The sequence below is a fragment of the Anolis sagrei genome, chromosome Y, assembly GCF_037176765.1.
Source record: "Anolis sagrei isolate rAnoSag1 chromosome Y, rAnoSag1.mat, whole genome shotgun sequence".
Lineage (NCBI taxonomy): Eukaryota > Metazoa > Chordata > Lepidosauria > Squamata > Dactyloidae > Anolis > Anolis sagrei.
The window spans coordinates 24743799-24762638 of record NC_090035.1 but is presented as its reverse complement, the minus strand read 5'-3'; the positions used below and the strand labels follow the sequence as shown (position 1 = coordinate 24762638).

The following is an 18840-nucleotide window of genomic DNA, read 5'->3' as shown; positions in this document are numbered from 1 at the left end:
GGCAGGGGACCTCGGGGGGAATCAACCCTGCCCTTTGTAAATCAATCATAATGTCCGTTGTCCATATAAACTTCCTTATCTTGCCAGACCGACTCAGAAAACGAGAAAAAGGAAATCATAAATAGCTATTGTCCATGCCGATGAGTCAATCAAAAGGAAGTTTTGAGGGAGGCAGGGATTCTCCCTTGAGCATTGCAACAGTCCTTGGTCACTTCTTTATGGGGCAAAAGTCAAAAGGAAAGGCGGGAAAACGGACAATATTTCATGCATTATTTTCTTATACAAAGTTCATAAAGGAAAACCCCATTCCCACCCCACATCATAATTATTTTATTAAAATAGTTATTTTTTAATAAAAAACTTGAGATCCCATGTTCCTGGGGAAAGTTTGTGGAGACGGAGGTGGCTTGCAGTCCAAATCAAGCTGCAGAGAGTCGCTTCTCCCGATAGAAGTCAGCAGATGGGTGCTGAGTCGATTAACAACAAGATCCATCGTTCGGTCCTTGGGCAACCATAACTCCCTCCCAAGGACTGGGTCTCCTGCCTGGCCCCCTTCCCAAGGTCTCCCGGGGGCATCCACGGCAAGTCCCCGGCTGTGGGGCTAGGCAGGAACGAACAGCAACGAAGAGAAATGGACTGCTTGTGCAGAGCCGGCGGAGTTTGACAATCAGCTGATTTCTGTCAAAATTTATTATTTAAAACAAAACAATTATTTCCCGGGCGTAGGGATCCAAAGTGGGAAAAGCGAGATAGGAGTTTAGTTAGGAATCGGGTATAGAAAAATATGAAATTGGAATGGGGCCAATCCGCCATTTTGAGTTTTTAGCGGATACGGGGGTCCAATAGGACAGTTTCCATATCCGTGGTTTTAACTGACGCAGATTCGGCCTCCTTGGGACACCCAGAAAGCATCCCAGGCGGGCCCGTGGTTGCCCGGAGCCCAGAAAGAAGTTTATTTCATGTTTGGGTTAGTCTGAGGCAAGGAAAGATATAAAGTATCAAGTAGAAAAAGTAAAAAGTTGCAAAATTCAAGTACCCTCATCGGGGATTTGTTACAAAGTAAGGAGAGGGGAAAGTAATGGGAGGCTGAGTGCAGTCCTAGTTTTAAGCTGCCTGCTGGGGCACATTTCATCAGTTGGTCCCAAACTTGGCTCCCAGGAACTGCGGAACTCTCCGCTGCGGTTCATACCAATTTGAAGGTGGGGGTCTCCGCCGCTCTTGGGGACATAACAATGTCTCCCAGGGAAATGGGCCCTTTGTAATCCCCATTTCTTTGGGTCAGATAAGTGTATTGGGAAGTAAAGGTACCCAGGAGCCATGGAGGCCAGTGGCACCACTTCGGCCACTATGGACAGCACTGGACAATGGGACGCCTTTCCCCAGAAGAACCTGGAGGCTGTGGACATGGCTGTGTTGGTCCTGTACTTCGTCTTCGTCTTGGGCTTTGGGTAAGGAAGCTCTTTCTCCCTCTCTGAAAATAAGTTTGAGGGACTACATGTTCCATAATCCATCACACATCTCATTGGGATGGATTATGGAAGTTGTAGTCCCCCTTTTTTAAAAAAACACCCCTGTTTCGGTAATGCTCCAATTGGGGAACCATTATATTTTGGGAGAGACTGTACTTCCCATAATCCACAGTACGGTTGAGAATGCTGGGGACCATAGTCCCTCCCAAAATATCATCCCCTTCTAGAATATGTAATGATACTGCCTTAGCTTATAGTGGACTTGAATGCACACATATATTCAGAGATGCAGCTGGATCACAGTTCCCAACATTCCTCTCTGATAACTGTATTTGATGGAACTGGAGCCCAGCAGTGCCTTAAAAGGCTCCAGGAAGCTAAACAGGGTCAGTCCTGATAAGGACTTGGATGGGAGATGGCACAGACATCCAAGTTTCCATAGGTAATGGAAAGGGGTAGTCCAATGCTCATAGCCATTCTAGGTCTCCTAGTTTCCTAATGTGGGAGTTGTTTTGAGATTCCCCATGATGCCTTCCGTCTTGACCCTGCATCTATGTTTCCCACAGTCCATGTGGAAGACCAAGCGGAACACCATGAAGGGCTACTTCCTAGCCGGAGGAGAGATGATCTGGTGGCCGGTAAGTCATTTCCAATGGTCAGGAACCCATTTGAGGGTAGTAGAATAAGGGTCTTTGTTGGCATGCTTTGTCAGGGGAGTATACACCCCCATTATGCCATTTTATAACAATTGCGGAAGAAGGTATCCAGTGCCTGTTTGCACAATGCTATGAGTGTGCAACAATATGTCTTTTGCGGAAGACATATTGGAAAAGAAGGTATCCAGTGCCTCTTTGCACAATGCTATGAATGTGCAGCAATATGTCTTTTGCAGAGAACATATTGGAAAAGAAGGTATCCAGTGCCTCTTTGCACAATGCAATCAATATGTCCTTTTATGGGCATTTCAGAAGAAGATATCCAGTGCCTTTTTGCCCAGTGCTATCAATGTGCCGTTTTAGCGGTATTGCAGAAGAAGGTATCCAGTGCCTCTTTGCACAATGCTACAAGTTTGCAACAACAATATGTCTTTTGCAGAAGACATATTGCAGAAGTAGATATCCAGTGCCTCATTGCACAACGCAATCAATATGTCCTTTTATGGGCATTGCAGAAGAAGGTATCCAGTGTCTCTTTGCATAATGTTATGAGTTTGTAACAACAATATGTCTTTTGCAAAAGATATATTGCAGGAGTAGGTATCTAGTACCTCTTTGCACAATCCTATAAATATGTCCTTTTATGGGCATTGGAGAAGAACGTACCCAATGCTTCTTTGCATAATGCTATTAATATGTCATTTTAAGGGCATTGCAGTCTGAACTGGTTCTCCTTTCCAATAGGTGGGGGCTTCCTTGTTTGCCAGCAATGTAGGCAGTGGGCACTTCATCGGCCTGGCTGGCTCTGGGGCAGCGTCGGGCATCGCGGCCACGGCCTACGAGTGGAATGTGAGTTGGCCTTTCTTTATGGGGCACTTTCACTCTTTACAATGAGCCCATGCCCTTTGTCGGTGCATCACCTCATGTTTGGGGATGCTACAACAATATACCATTTTATGGCCACTATGGAAGTAGGTATCTAGTGCCTCTTTGCACATAGCTATGGGTTTGCAACAACAATATGCCATTTTATGGGTTTTGTGAAAGAAAGTATCCAGTGCCTCTTTGCACAATGCTATGGGTTTACAACAACAATATGCCATTTTATGACCATTACAGAAGCCAGTATCCAGTGCCTTTTTGCACAATGCTATGGATTTGCAACAACCATATGTCATTATTCTGGTCTTGCAGAACAACAACAACAACAACAATAACAACAACATTTATAACCCGCCCTTTCTCCCTGAAGGGACCCAATACCTCTTTGTACAATACTATGGGTTTGCAACAAAAATGTGCCACTTTATGAGCCTTGCGGAATAAGGCATCCAGTGTCTCTTTGCATATTGCTATGGGTTTGTGAGCAAAATATGCCATTTTATAGGCACTGTGGAGAAAGGTATCCAGTGCTTCTTTGCATATTGCTATGGATTTGCAGCAACAATATGCCATTTAATGGAAATTGTGGGGGAAGGTATTAAGCACCTTTTTGCACAATGGTATGGGTTTGCAACAACATGTATGGGCATTACAGAAGAAGGTATCCAAGGCTTTTTTGCACAATGCTATGGGTTCACAACAACAATATGTCACTATATGGGCGTTGTGGAAGAAGGTATCCAGCGCCCCTATGCACAATGCTATGGGTTCACAACAACAATATGTCACTTTATGAGCATTGTGAAAGAAGGTATCCAGTGCCTCTTTGCACTATGCTATGGGTTCACAACAACAAAATACCACTTTATGGACATTGTGGAAGAAGGTATCCAGTGCCTCTTTGCACAATGCTATGGGTTCACAAAAACAAAATACTACTTTATGGACATTGTGGAAGAAGGTATCCAGTGCTTCTTTGCACTACGCTATGAGTTTGCAACAACAATATGCCATTTTATGGGCGTTGCCAGAGAAGGTATCCAGTGCCTATTTGCAGATTACAATGGGTTTGCAACAACAATATGCCATTTTATAGGCATTGCAGAAGAGGGTATTCAATACCTCTTTGCAGAATATGATGTATTTGCAACAACAATATGACACTTTATGAGCATTGTGGAATAAAGTTTCCACTGCCACTTTGCGCATTGCTCTGGGTTTCCATCTAGTTCCCTGCCCCTTTGGCATTGGTCTCCTTGGATGCTTTTGCCCATTTGGGATGTTGTGCATTGCAGAAGGCATCACTGCATACTCCCTATCGCTATTTGATGCTGGTATAATTGCATTGAGGCCAGTATATGTCTTTGATAGGATTCTAGTCTGTATCTGTTTGCAATCTTGGAGGAGATGCATTGAAGCCATGCCCTTTGTCAGCTGCATCGCCTTATGTTCGGGATATGCTTCCTGGGTGCCAATGTGCATGTTGCTACACGCTCCGAACCCAGTTGGCAAAGGCTGCTCATGCCCTTTGATCAATTGCTCAATCTCTGTGTGGTTCTCAGATCTCTCTCCCCATTCATCTTGTTCCAGGAAAGAAACAACAACAAAAGGATGCCATTACATCACCCTAAACACCTTTTATGGGGCGCATGGTTTCATGGACTCCTGTCTGCTTTTTCCAAAGGCTGTGCTTCCATTGAGAGCCTGGCCCTGGCAGAAAAGCCAACTTTAGTGGCAGCCAGTGATGCAGAAAAAGACAGTGCAGCCCTTTCATTGATAGATTCCAGCATTCCCATTTGGCAAGTGATAGAATCCAGCTTATTTTATCCTATGGATGAGACTCTGAGTGCAACTGCATTGTACAATTAATGTGGTTTGGCATCCCTTTAACTGCCATGGCACAATGCAGTGGGATCATGGGAATAAGACCAATACAGTATTTATTTATTAATTTCAAATATTTCTACCCCACCCTTCTCACCCCGGGGGGGACTCAGAGTGGCTTACAAAGGCACAATTTGATGCCAGCATCGATACAACAATACAACAATAAAATAAAACAATATAGCAGCAATGAAAGTTAAATACAATTAAACAGTCGGTTCTCAGTTCTACAACACGTCAATAAACCCTAACCGAGAAGGCCCTGCTCCTCGTCCCCACCAGCCTCACTTGTGATAGAGGTGGGGTCGATTGCAGGGTCTCCCCAGATGATCCCAGTACCAATGATTTGGCAAGATTTTTTAACCTTCTCTTCTGCATAGGGCTAGTGGCTCAGCAAACGACAAAGCCCATTATTCTGTATAATTCCCAGGCACTTCTGTATCTGTGAACTTCCAGGCTAAAGTGTAAACGACTTATTCTGGGATTGTCATTGTGGGCTTTCAGGTCATTTCCAAGTTATGGTGAATTTTCTTGTCAAGTGATTGACCTAACTTTCTTCTGAGGCTAATACAACTTGCCCAAAGGTCACCAAATGGCTTTCTATGTGTAAGTAGAGATGCAAATCCAGGGAGATTCAAACCCAGGAGCCAAGGTCCAAGACTCGAACCTTGGCTCCAGATATTGAACACGAGAGCGATTAAAGTTTGACCATTTCTCAGACCCTAGAAGCAGTCTTTCAGCCTAGAATGTCAGCTAGCCTTTCAAGGTGTTATTGTTGTTGTTGTTGTTTTTCAGCAATAGACAAGCCCTTATTTGATGCCCATGTGGGCTTGATGCTATCAGGTAGAAAAATGCTGTATTGGATAGGAATGCATTGCATAGACCTCCAGTGTGGAAAAATACAATTCTAATTCACATGTGTTTGCAACAGTCCATTGTAGGATAAAGAAAACAAAGGTGTGAGTTTTTTTCCTCTCTGGAGGGAGAAATGATCTCTGCCATCTTAGATAGCTTGCGATGATCTCTCTTCATCTGCAATTCATCACCATCTGTGATTAATTCCTTACCTGTTAGGCTAGGAAAAGCCTAGGAAAGTAGGCCCAGGAAGTTCGGCAGTCATTTTGGAAAGGGTGCCAGGGGCAACCATTTTAGATCTCATTTCCTGAAGGGGGCGTGCTTAGGAGCTTGGAGGGAAATGAGGGGAATTAGTGATTGGCTGGGAGAGAGTGGGTGGAGCTTAACTTAGAAAAAGGGAAAAAATTACTTTAAGGGTGTGTGGATGAGTGAATAGATAGATCTAGGAAGGGATTATCTGTGGTGGAGTGTAGAATTGCTTGGCAGAGAGGAATCCTGTCAGTAATTTCTGGAGGGAGAGAGGAGTGTTTATGTGTAACTAAGTTTGAACTGCTTAAAGGAACCACAACAGCTAGGCTTAATGCCCATTTTGTTCAAGTTCTCTTAAATAAACATCATTCTTTTATTGTTCACAACATCTGCCTCACATGTGCCTCTGTGTGAGAAGTTTTAAAATCAGTTTCCTGCAGTAATCAAGAGTCTAATGGTGGCAGCATATATTTTAAAAGAATAATCTTTTCATTGTTACCTCAGAACACAAGCCTGAGTGCTAATCCAGAACACTCTTGCCCAAAATACTTCAAGTAAGCCAAGGGCTTAACTTTCCTTTTAAGTTTGGTGGTGGCCAGAGCTCTTTCAAAAGGTTTTCTTGGCCAAAAGAAAGTTCCAGCTTAGTGCAGCTTTTTGAGTTTAGGTATTAATACCTAAAGCCACATTCCATTACAAGTGGTGGCACAGCTGTTGGGATTTACATTTAAGTAATCCCCTATCATTTATAACTGGTATTCAGCAGGTGGGATTATTTCTCAAAATAAGTCCCTATCCTTTATACCATCCTCATTGTTTGAGTGTCTTCCTATGGTTGTGTGTATATCTGTATACTGATAGCAGACACATAGATAGTTGTATATAGCATGCTCCAAAGGAGAGAGATGAAAGCTAGATCTCAAATGTCCTTATTCAAGTGGTTGATATAGAGATAAAAAATTGGGGTCTTTGCCAGGAGGCAGAGACCAATTAGACTCATCAAAGAGTTATTTTTCCCTGGTGAGACAGAGAAGCATCCCATATTTTCCCCTGATTTCCCAATGAAAAGCCTCACCAGTTGAAGAAAAGCCATTGAGGTTTAATGCGATTCAGCTGAAAAGGATGCAGAGCTGCAATCATTCGCCAAAGCTAAGCATGAGGGGAGTACACCAATACAGTCATATTTATAGCAAATTCAAAGTTGCAGAGTTCAAACTCCCCGCCCTGGCTTCCCTGTTGTTCCCTGCCATGATTGGGTGATAGGTGAACAGCTGGGAGGCGGCCCTCCCACCCCCGGTGCCTCTGGACCACTCAGGAAGCTCCAGTCGTCCATAGGATCCAATGGGGAGACCTCTGCCACCTGGTGGTAACAGCAAATCAGGAGAGAGGGAGTCGGGATGAGGGAGCACAAAGGAATCTGGGAAAGGAGTCTTTAAACAAAGGAAATGCCATGTGGCTTGAGACAAAAAGCTCAAACAAGGCCGATCTATTGTGTTCATGAGTGTTGTGAATCAACGTGTGTAAAAATATCCAGATCCTTCCTGGCTATGAGACAGGAGAACAATGATGGCTGCCTGAGGTTACTGCTATCAATGGGAAGTAAACAAAAGCAGATTTCCCCTTATCTTACAGAAACTTTTGTCAAACAATTATTTACTCTAGTGGGCCATTTCCAATGCTAGAGATAAGGATTTTCTTCTTTTATCCATGCAAGTGTGTCTTTGGCGTGAGGTTTCAGTAATCGCTAATGGCTTTTGTTTCTGAAGGCCAGGGGGTTCCCTTACATATTTCTTTGGAGGGAGAAGGGGCAAAGAGTCAGACATACAAGGAAACATAAAAAACATATAGAAATTATACACAGGAAAATCATATGCAGGTATCTTCCCATTCAGGGCCCCAGATAGAAATTAATAATACCAATTATAAAAAGCAGACGATATCAGGACACAGCATGAATTCATAAGTTGTCTTGAAGAAACTTCATGGGTAGGGAGCGAGTCCTTGAAGAGAGTGAAGCCCGGGAATGTAGCAGAATTCAAAAAGCCACCAAAGGGAGTCTATGAAGTTCCACTGGGCCAAGACACAAAGCCCTGCAGCACTGGGATGGAAGCCGGTCCCATGGTCCTTGGAAAACTACAGCTCTCAAGAGAGAGGCAGAGACCCCAAGGTCTAGCCATTCCCGAAGTTTCATGGGGTCCTCATTGTTGTTAAGGCCTTGGCAAATTGACCAAGACTTAACCCCTATTGTGCAGTCTAGTACCTTTCTCCTTTGCAGAACTATAAGTTACCATCCCTTGTTGGGGGGCGGGGCGGGGGCATGCTCGACTTCATGGTGAACTACTGCACAAGGTCAGAGGCTGTGCTATGAAATCTCTGCTAACTGTGACCAAGACTATGCAGAGTTTTGGATAGGAAGTAACTGCTTATCTTTGAGACCCTCCATCCCATTGCACAGCTGAAGGAGGCCATGAGAGGAGGAATTAATGTGTCTACCTAGCAGGGGTGTTGTGCGTGGTTTACTCTCCTTTCTACCTCTGCAACAGATGCACCCAGGGATACTCATTAAATCTGAATGGGGTGGTTGGAACCTTCTTTGTGATATATATTAATATCTTTTAAAGTGAGCCAAGAGTAGAGCAGAATGGAGGGTGAGTCCTGGCTCCCAAAGCAGCATCCTGGCTTCTCCTTTTCCTCTGACGTGGCCACTGTGTCCTCTGCAGGGCATGTTTTGTGTCTTGGTGATGGCCTGGCTGTTCCTTCCCATCTACATCGCAGCCGGGGTGAGTACTCAGTCTTTACTTACATACTTACTCCTTACAGCAAAAGGGTACATTTCAAATGAGCCAATAATCTGGTTTGAATGCCAATAGAACCTCAATTTGGACTCCTGTTTACATGGATGAAGAGGGGTCGGAGAACGGGGACGGGTGCTTCCCAGGGTCATGTCATGTTCCCTAACATTTCATAGAGGAACGAGACATGAGTGCTGTTATTACTGATAATAATAATAACACTGCCTGACACACAGTTTGGTACCTTCATTGTTAGTCTTGTGTCTGTAGTTTTTGCAGTTGCTGATTGCAAAAATGGCACCAGTTTTCCACTATCGGCCTAGCTTTTGAGATACAGACCATATACCATCTATTAGTTGCCTATAGAAAACCACGATAATCATAATATCTAAGAAACTGGAGCCAATGTGGTATATTCAATGCAATTTTCTGAATTGAATACCTCAGGAAAAGGCTTAAAAACCTAGACACTAAGGCACCATGAAAAAAAGATATTAGTCTATGTTGTTGTTGTTGTTGTTCAAGCTATTATTATTATTAATTTCAGCTACTCCTGAATTATTTGAGTGCAAAGGCAACTGCTGAGTTATTTGAGTGCAACTACTACTCTTGAGTTACATGAGCACAACAATTGCTGAATTACTTTGAGCTCCATTTCTGCTGCTGAATTATTGGAATGCATTTGCTGCTGCTGAATTTGAGTCCAAATGCAACTGCTGCATTACATCAGCATAACTGTGGGAGTTGCACCATATGTGCAATTGCTAAGATACTGTTGTGCAATCACCACTGTTGAGTTACATTGGTGCAATTGCTACCATTGACTTTCTAGGTTGCAATTACCACCTTTGAGCTGCATGAGCGCCATCATTACCACTGAATTGTTTTGTGACTTTTAATAGTGATTTATGTCTTATTTTAACGATATTGTATCCTGCCTCAAGAGTACAGGGAGAGACAGGTAATAAATTAATAATAATAATAATAATAATAATAATAATAATCATCATCATCATCATCATCATCATTATCAACACCATCATCATTTCCAGGTGACCACCATGCCGGAGTACTTGCAGCGACGCTTTGGTGGCAAATGGATCCAGATCTTCTTAGCCATCCTCTACTTGCTTATCTATATATTCACCAAAATCTCAGTAAGTAGGGAGACGGCGAGAGGAGACAGAACAGAACTGGCTTGGAAAGAGTAGGTCCCACTTATATTTACATATATTTTCATACCTTTGCATATATTTGCATATATCATGGGGGGCTGTGGTAGACCAAGAAAGGCAAGGAGGAAAGGAAAGTCTGCAATGGAGTCTGTTCTGCGAAGACTTCGTTGCTGTGAGGCTGAGGGACTGTGACTTGTCAATGGATTTGTATGGCCGAGATGAGGGTCTCCTCTTCACCTATATTATATATCAATATAATATAGGTAAAGGTGGGTAAAGGTTTTCCCCTGACATTAAGACCAGTTGTGTCAGACTCTGGGAGTTGGTGCTCATCTCCATTTCTAAGCCAAAGAGCCGGCATTGTCCGTAGATACCTCCAAGGTCATGTGGCCAACATGACTGCATGGAGCGCTGTTACATTCCCGCTGGAGTGGTACCTATTGATCTACTCACTTTTGCGTGTTTTTGAACTGCTAGGTTGACAGAAGCTGGGGCTGACAGCGGAAGCTCACGCTGCTCGCTGGATTCAAACCTGCCACCTTTCGGTCAAGTTTAGCAGCTCAGCAGTTTAACCCACTGTGCCACTGGGGGCTCCAAAATATAATATAGTATTATATTATATATATCAAATTGAAGCAGTAGGGAATAATTGGACTGGGAGCAATGAAATCAGGCTTCCCTCAGCTCTTGGGCAAGTCACCCTCTCTCAGTCTCAAAGGAAGGCAATCTTTTCAAGGAAACCATATTGGAATCACACAGCAACAACTGTAGAGTTGTTGAAGGCCTTCATGGCCGGAATCACTGGGTTGCTGAGTTTTTCGTGCTGAATACCCATGTTCCAGAAGCATTCTCTCTTGATGTTTTGCCTGCATCTGTGGCTAATAGTATCTTCAGAAATATTCCTGGAAGTGAAGCAAGCTTGAATAGCATCGAGTAGCCATTTAAGCTGCAAAGTCAACCAGTGAGGGTATCTGCATAGAGGTTGCCTGGCTGTTGTTGCCTGGAGGCATCCTCCACTTGGGAAGTGTTAACTGGCACTTGGTTGTTTGCTGTCTGGAGTTCCCCTGTTGCTGAATAGTGTTCTTTATTTACTGTCTTGATTCTGATCCTCACTGATTGACTTTGCAGCTACATGGCTACTCATGCCATTCAAGTGTGCTAATTGCAACATTCACACTTGCTTTAAACAGACAAGGGTTCTTTCTCCCATCCTGGACATTATATACACACTCCACTTGACTCAGTAGCAACAATACATCTGAAGATGCCAGCCACAGGTGCAGGTGAAACATCAGGAGAGAATACTACTGGAACATGGCTATACAGCCCGTAAAACTCACAGCAACCCAGTGATTCCAGCCATGAAAACCTTAAACAATAATATATTATGATATATTGTTCTAAGTTATATATTATACATATCGGATTGAAGCAGTAGGGCATAACTGGGCTAGGATCAAACTGGGCTAGGATCAAATTCTCCCTTAGCTCTTGACCAAGTCACACTCTCTCAGCCTGAAAAGGACTGTAAAGGCCCTCTTTTGTTGACACAGCCTTTAAAAAAAACCTTATGAGAGTCAGACAGCAACAGTTACAAAGCCAATTGAAAGTCATTTGTATATTTCATCTCGAGTTGTGCAAAAGAAACCTGCTGACACCGTTTCCAAACCAATTGCCCAATCCAGGGCAATTATCCAGAAAGGTTAATTGCCTGCAAATCTGAACCTAGAACTGTGGGAATTAAGCTAAGTATGGGATTTCCCCCCTCTACCTGAAATTGAGCATTTAGTTTTCCCTAGTGGTCTCCCATCCAAATACTAACCAGGGCTGGCCCTGTTTAGCATCCAGTTTTCTATAGAGATTTCTTAGACAAGGAAGACTCAGAGGTGGGCTTCCCAGACCCTTCCTCTGCAATACAAACTACAGTTTTCCTTGGCGGTCTCCCATCCAAATTCTAACCAGGGTCAACCATGCTTAGCATCCAAGATCGGACCCATTCTGAAACCTTTAGGGTCTTAAGCCACAAAACGTAAACTCAGTTTATCCTCCTCAACCGTTGGGCTTTATTAAAAGAAATGCCTTTGGTAAGTGTTGGTGAATAATCGGACTTGCTGGCATTCAAGGTATGCCCAATTGTGAAACGGTGCAAAAAACCCCGTACAAGCTAGACTTCCTTGTGGCCTATTGTTTCCTATTGCTTCCCTGTTTTCTCCTCTGAATCATCGTGCAAAATAATTACTGTAAATCCCTTGTTTTGCATAGGGCATGTGGGGGAATTGAATCTGACCTTTAGTGCCCTTTGTGTTGTGTCATTCCATCAGTGAAAAAGCATGTTTTGTCCCAGGCATGGGCAAACTTCAGCCCTCCAAATGTTTTGGACTTCAGTTCCCACAATTCCTAACAGCCTCAAGCCCTTTCCTTTTCTCCCTGACTGTTTGGCATTCAATCTTTGAAAGTTCTAGATCAAGGATGAGCTGCAATAATGCAACAATGCCCTCGTCTCATCCTCCAGGTCGACATGTACGTGAGGGCCCTGTTCATCCAGCAGGCCTTGCACTGGGACCTCTATGTGGCTGTCATCGGCTTGCTGGTCATCACGGCTATTAACACCGTCGCAGGTAGGTCCGAACCCAAGTATTTGGGGGGAGGGGGGGGGGTTAAGATTCCACTGCCCAGCTTTGGTAGCCTTTAAATGGTGAATTGTCCCATTAGATGTCTGTCTTCGGCCCTCTATTCTTTCATGGCAGAGGGTAAACTACATGGCCTCTGGGTGCCCCTTTAAACTCTATGAATTGATGTCTCTGGGTGCTCCTTCAAACTCTATGAATTGATGCCATTGGGGCCCCCAATCCGAGTTTCAAAGTCCTCTCCAAGGTTGGAATAACACCTGGGGTGGGTTCACTGCCCCTCAGGTATGAGATCCTACCGTAAATATATTATTATTATTTCTATATTATTATTATTATTATTATTATTATTGCTATTATTATCACTTCAAGGCTGAAGGCAAAGGGGAGCTGGTTAAGCCTATCATCATCATCATCATATGTTATTATTATTATTATTATTATTATTATTGCATTATTGTTATTTTATTGCTATTATTATTATTATTATTATTATTATTATTATTATTATTATGGCTGAAGGCAGGGTACAACATAGATGCTATCAATATTTATTTTTATCCTGCTTTTATCTCTTTAATTAATACACATTAAAACATATATATTAAGACTAGGATGCAGAGCAATGGCTTCAAACTACAGGAAAGGAGATTCCACCTGAACATTAGGAAGAACTTCCTGACTGTGAGAGCTGTTCAACATTGGAACTCTCTGCCCCGGAGTGTGGTGGAGGCTCCTTTTATGGAGGCTTTTAAACAGAGGCTGGATGGCCATCTGTTGGGGCTGCTTTGAAAATAATTTTCCTGCTTCTTGGCAGGGGGTTGGACTGGATGGCCCATGAGGTCTCTTCCAACTCTAGGATTCTATGATTCTAAAGACATAGACCTTCCCTCGACATTATTATTGCCTGCTAGGCATTTGGCAAAGAGGAGCTGGTTAAGCTTATTATTATTACTACTACTACATTATTATTATATTATTATCGTTTGTTGTTACATTATTATTATTATTATTATTATTATTATTATTATTATTATTTCCCCAAACCTTGGTTCTCTATATGGGGAGGTGGTAGCCCTAATGCCAAAAAGACCCCTAAGACAGCCTTTCTCCTCCAAAGTCTGTTATTCTATGCTACACCTTTGCTAGAAAGACCCCTAAGACAGCCTTTCTAGCACAGGTGTAGCATAGAATAACAGACTTTGGAGGAGAAAGAGGACATAATGCAATATGGAATGGTCAAGGGAAGACAAAATGTATGTGGACATTGATCCGGCTCAGTCCAGACCTTGACCCATGGATTTTGTCCCTGGTTTATGGAACTTTATATGGTTTCTGCAGACCCACAACTCTTCCCAGACCCCAACATAAGCCTTTCCCATTTCTTTCTGGTCTCTCTGCAGGTGGCCTGGCCATCTATACAGACACCCTGCAGACGGTCATAATGCTGGCCAGAGCCCTGACCCTCATGGGATTCAGTGAGTGCCTTTGAGGAGGGAAGCTTTTTATTCAGGGCAATAAAGAGAGTAGAATATATGGAATGTACTTGAAAACATTTGTCTCGAGAATCCTAGTCCGATTGGGAAATTTGGGGAAGGGAATTTCACAGTGGAATAGAGTGCCTTGGAGTCTCTTTCTTTTTAAATAGAGATCAAATGGTCATCTGTCAGGAGGGCTTTGATTATGCTTTCCTGCTTGGCAGAATGGGGCTGAGGTAGAATTTAGAATTTCTTCCCGCTTTATGATTTTGAAGCCCTATTTTTCTATGAACCTTTATGAGGTTGGATGGCCATCTGTTGGGAGAGCTTCCATTGTGTCTTCCTGTCTGGCAGAAGGGGGCTGAACTGGGTGGCCTTTGGGGCTTCCTCTGTTCTATGATCCTAAATCCCTATTTCTCCCCATAACCTTCCAATATCTATGAGGTTGGATGGCCATCTGTTAAGAGGGCTTTGATTGTTCTTGCATGGCAGAAGGAGGTTGGACTGGATGGCCATTGGGGTTTTCTCAATCTCTAAGATTCCAAGGGCCGATGTCTCTATGAACCTGAGGTTGAATGGCCATTTGTTAGGAGGGCTTTGATTGTGCTTGCATGGCCGAATGAGGTTGGACTGGATGGCCGTTGTGGTTTCCCTCAGCTTTAGGATTTGTAAGCCCTATTTCTCTCCATTAATCTTTTAATATGTATGAGATTGGATGGTCATCCGTCGGGAGGGATTGGATTGTGCTTTCCTGTCTGGCAGACAAGGGCTAGACTAGATGACCTTTGGGATTTCTTCCAGACCTAGGATTCTAAAGCTCTATTTCTCTATGAACCATTATGAGGTTGGATGATCATCTGTTGGGAAGGATCAGATTGTGCTTTCCTGCCCGACAGATTGGGGCTGGGCTGGATGGCTTTGGGTTTACTCTGAAGCCCTATTTCTCTATGAACCATTAAGAGGTTGGATGATCATCTGTTGGGTGGAAGGGAGCTGGACTGGATGACCTTTGGGTTTCCCTCCAACTCTAGAAATGGAAAGCCCTATTTCTATGAATCTTGGCCATCTGACTATGAGGTCAGATGACCATCTGTCGGGAGGGATTGGATTGTGTCGACTTTCCCTCTGCCTTCCTAGGTTTTGCCAAAGTTGGAGGGCTGGATGACTTGCAGAAGCGGTACTTCCAGGCGATCACTACTAACCGGGACAAGAACAGCACTTGCAGGCTGCCCAGGGAGGACTCCTTCCACATTTTCCGGGACCGGTGACCTCCGACCTTCCCTGGCCAGGGGTCGTGGTGGGGATGACCATCCCTTCCCTGTGGTACTGGTGCACGGACCAGGTAGAGCCTCCTTCCATGGGTTTGCAATGGGATCGGGCCCAGGTTTAATGCCATAAGAGCAATAATACCGTGCCATGATGCTGCAAGGAGATCCTATTGCTTGCCAACCCTCCCAGTATCAACGTGATGCATTAAAAGGACCTTGCCATGATATTCAGAGTGTATCTTATTGCTTGCAGCCCTTTCCATGTTAATAATGTTAATAGGACCATTCTCTATGTTGATATCATGACCTTGATAGGACCATGCCATAACTTTGGGAGCAGATGTCAGTATCATTGCATCAATAGAACAGTGATATTAGGAGCATAAATAGGACCATCATCTGTAGCCGTCTTAAAAACCTAGATGGAGAAATGGGAGGAGGGTTTGCATATTTGCAAAGAAGGGAATGGGAGATCCAAACCCTTTCTAATAGGCCTCTCCTTTTCTGGCAGGTCATTGTGCAGAGGTCCCTGGCGGCCAAGAGTCTGCCCCATGCCAAAGGGGGGGGGGCTCTCTTGGCCTCCTACCTGAAGATCCTGCCGCTCTTCATGATGGTCTTCCCTGGCATAATCAGCCGCATCCTCTTCCCAGGTGAGACCCCAAGACAGAGGAGTTTGCAACCATTGGGATTTTGCAGTAAAGTTATCTTATGTGCTTAATTTATTGGCATACAAGAGTACAAATGTGGGAGAAAAGTGGGGTAAATAATAATAATAATAATAACAAGAACAACAAGAACAACAAGAACAACAACAACAACAACAACTTGGGAAGTGTCCAACGTGTGATCCAATACAACAGCCAGCAGAGTGATCTTGTTTGCTGTGGACTCATCTTGTGTTAATAATAATAATAATAATAATAATAATAATAATAATAATAATATAGCACTGGTGAATGCTTCCCCTCCCCCCGACTGACAGTCCCTTGTCTGGGCTTCCATTCTGCAGGGCTGCGGGGGCTGATGATGTCGGTGATGGTGACTGCCCTGATGTCCTCCTTGACATCCATCTTCAACAGCGCCAGCACCATCTTCACCATGGACCTCTGGCGCCACTTCCGGCCTCTCTCCTCCGAATGGGAGCTCATGGTCGTTGGCAGGTAAGGCAGCAATGCAAGTAGTGCCATGGCTAGACTATGCAACCCAAGGGGCGATTTCGCAGTAGATGGATGCATTTATTCCAGGTTCAGTATCTGCATTTACATCCGCAAAGGTGCATACAGAGGCATCCTTGCAATGCTCAGAGGAATGAAAGAGTCAACATCACCCAAAGGCTATAATCTTTATTCCACTGTTGGGGAGTGAGTTGACACTGTTATATGATATATATTATATTGTTGTAATCTATTATATTATGCATTATTATGTTATATTATTTATATTATATAATATATTATATTGTATCATCCTGCTCTCCTGTTGTTCGCAACCAACCACAGTCTCACAGAGTGGTTAGTTGGGAGCAAAAGGAGAGCAGAATAAGATATAATACAAATAATGTGGGTTTTTTTCCATGTCAGGAACGACTTGAGAAACTGCAAGTCATTTCTGGTGTGAGAAAATTGGCTGTTTGCAAGAACATTGCCCAGGGTCACATGAATGTTTTGATGTTTTGCCATTCTTGTGAGAGGCTGCTCTCATGTCCCCGCATGGGGAGCTAGAGCTGACAGAGGGAGCTCATCTGCACTCTCCGCAGATTCAAACCTCCAACCTGTCGGTCTTCAGTCCTGCCGGCACAAGGGTTTATGTTATTCTGCTTTCTTGTTGGTCCCAGCCATCTACAGTCCCAACTTTGGCGTGGGCCAACTTTGGCCCTCTAGGTGTTTTGGACTCCAACTCCCACAATTCCTAACAGCCGGGAGGTGGCCGATGCCAGCTTTCAAAGGTCCTGCCAAGTTCAGACTATTTTGTGAATACTGCCATTGTTTTTCATGATTTTATTTATTATATGGAAGCTGCTTTATTTAAGTTACTTTTTCTCGCCTTGCAATGCCACCTTCCTAATCCAACCAATTTGTGAATTTTAGAAGAATTCAAATGTATCTTCCATTGAGCCCAACATTCTTTCCATATTTATGGCAATAAATATTTGAAGATTCGTTGTGTTTGGAGCTCCAAACACAATGAAAGATAAATTTATTAACAAACTGAAAAAAATGTTGGAAGAACAGGAATAGGAAGAATTACTAATTATGGGGGATTTCAATGGAGTGATAGACCCATTAAAAGACAAATCCATAAAGAAGAAAAAGCTAAACCCAAAAAGAGCGAGAACACTACCCAAAAAATTTAAAGAACTAAAGGAAGAGCTAGGTCTAAATGACATCTGGAGGCAACATAAAGATGAGAAAGATTTCACCTTTTTCTCACATAGGCACAGAATTTGGGGCCGCATTGACATGATTCGGGGATCAAAAACACTGTTACCAAACATCACGAAAACCAAGATACTAACAATGCTTAACTGACCACTCCCCAATAGAAATAACCTTAAATATTTACCAAGGAAAAATATGGGTTGCTTACCTGTAACCGTAGTTTCCTGAGTAGTCACCTGCGAATATGCACATATGGTATTCCTGCGCCTGCGCAGGCCCAACTTCGGAACCTTCTAGAAATCAAAGAAACAATTTACCCCTCCTGGCCCCGCCCTCCCCTACCTCGGGTATATAAGGCCCCTGGGCAGAGCCTACCACTAGTTCTCTTCCACCAATAAAAACTGGCATGACATCCGAGGGGAGGAAGGGTGGGGATGTGCATATTCGCAGGTGACTACTCAGGAAACTATGGTTACAGGTAAGCAACCCATATTTTCCTGTCGTAGTCAACTGCAAATCGCACATATGGCAGATTCACAAGCTCTAATTTATGGCAGGAGGGCGTCATGCCACTGCTGAAAACAGGACTGCCCTGCCAAAATTGGCCTGTCTCCTAGAAACAATATCCAGCTTGTAATGGGAGACGAATGTACTAGGGGAAGCCCAAATTGCTGCCCTGCACACCATATCCAATGGAATGCCTTTCATGAATGCTGACGATGCAGCCATAGCCCTTGTTGAATGACCCCATATCTATTGTGGGAGGTCCCTCCCTGACAATCTGTAACATGTACGTATAGTAGAAACAATCCAAGCTGAGAAACGCTGGGAGGACACTGCACAACCTCGTGTGTCCCTACGATATTTAACAAACAACCTAGGAGAGTTCCTAAAATTGGCTGTTCTCTGAACATAGAACGCCAATGCCCTCCGGACATCCAGTAAATGCAGATTCCTTTCTAAAGGAGTCTCAGGGTTCTGCAAAAACGAAGACAAAACCAATTCCTGAAACATATGGAACCTGGTTGCAACTTTAGGTAAAAATGCCATGTCAGTGCATAGGACTACCTTATCCCTGTGGAACCTCAAGTATGGAAGGTCTACCCACAATGCACACAGCTCGCTAGCCC

General features: G+C 43.6%; 1 pseudogene; it reads left to right on the top strand.

The window, feature by feature from the left end:
* Positions 1–1287: 1287 nt before the first annotated feature.
* LOC137095476 (sodium/myo-inositol cotransporter 2-like) lies at positions 1288–16496 on the top strand (annotated as a pseudogene).
* The last annotated feature ends 2344 nt before the right edge of the window (positions 16497–18840 follow it).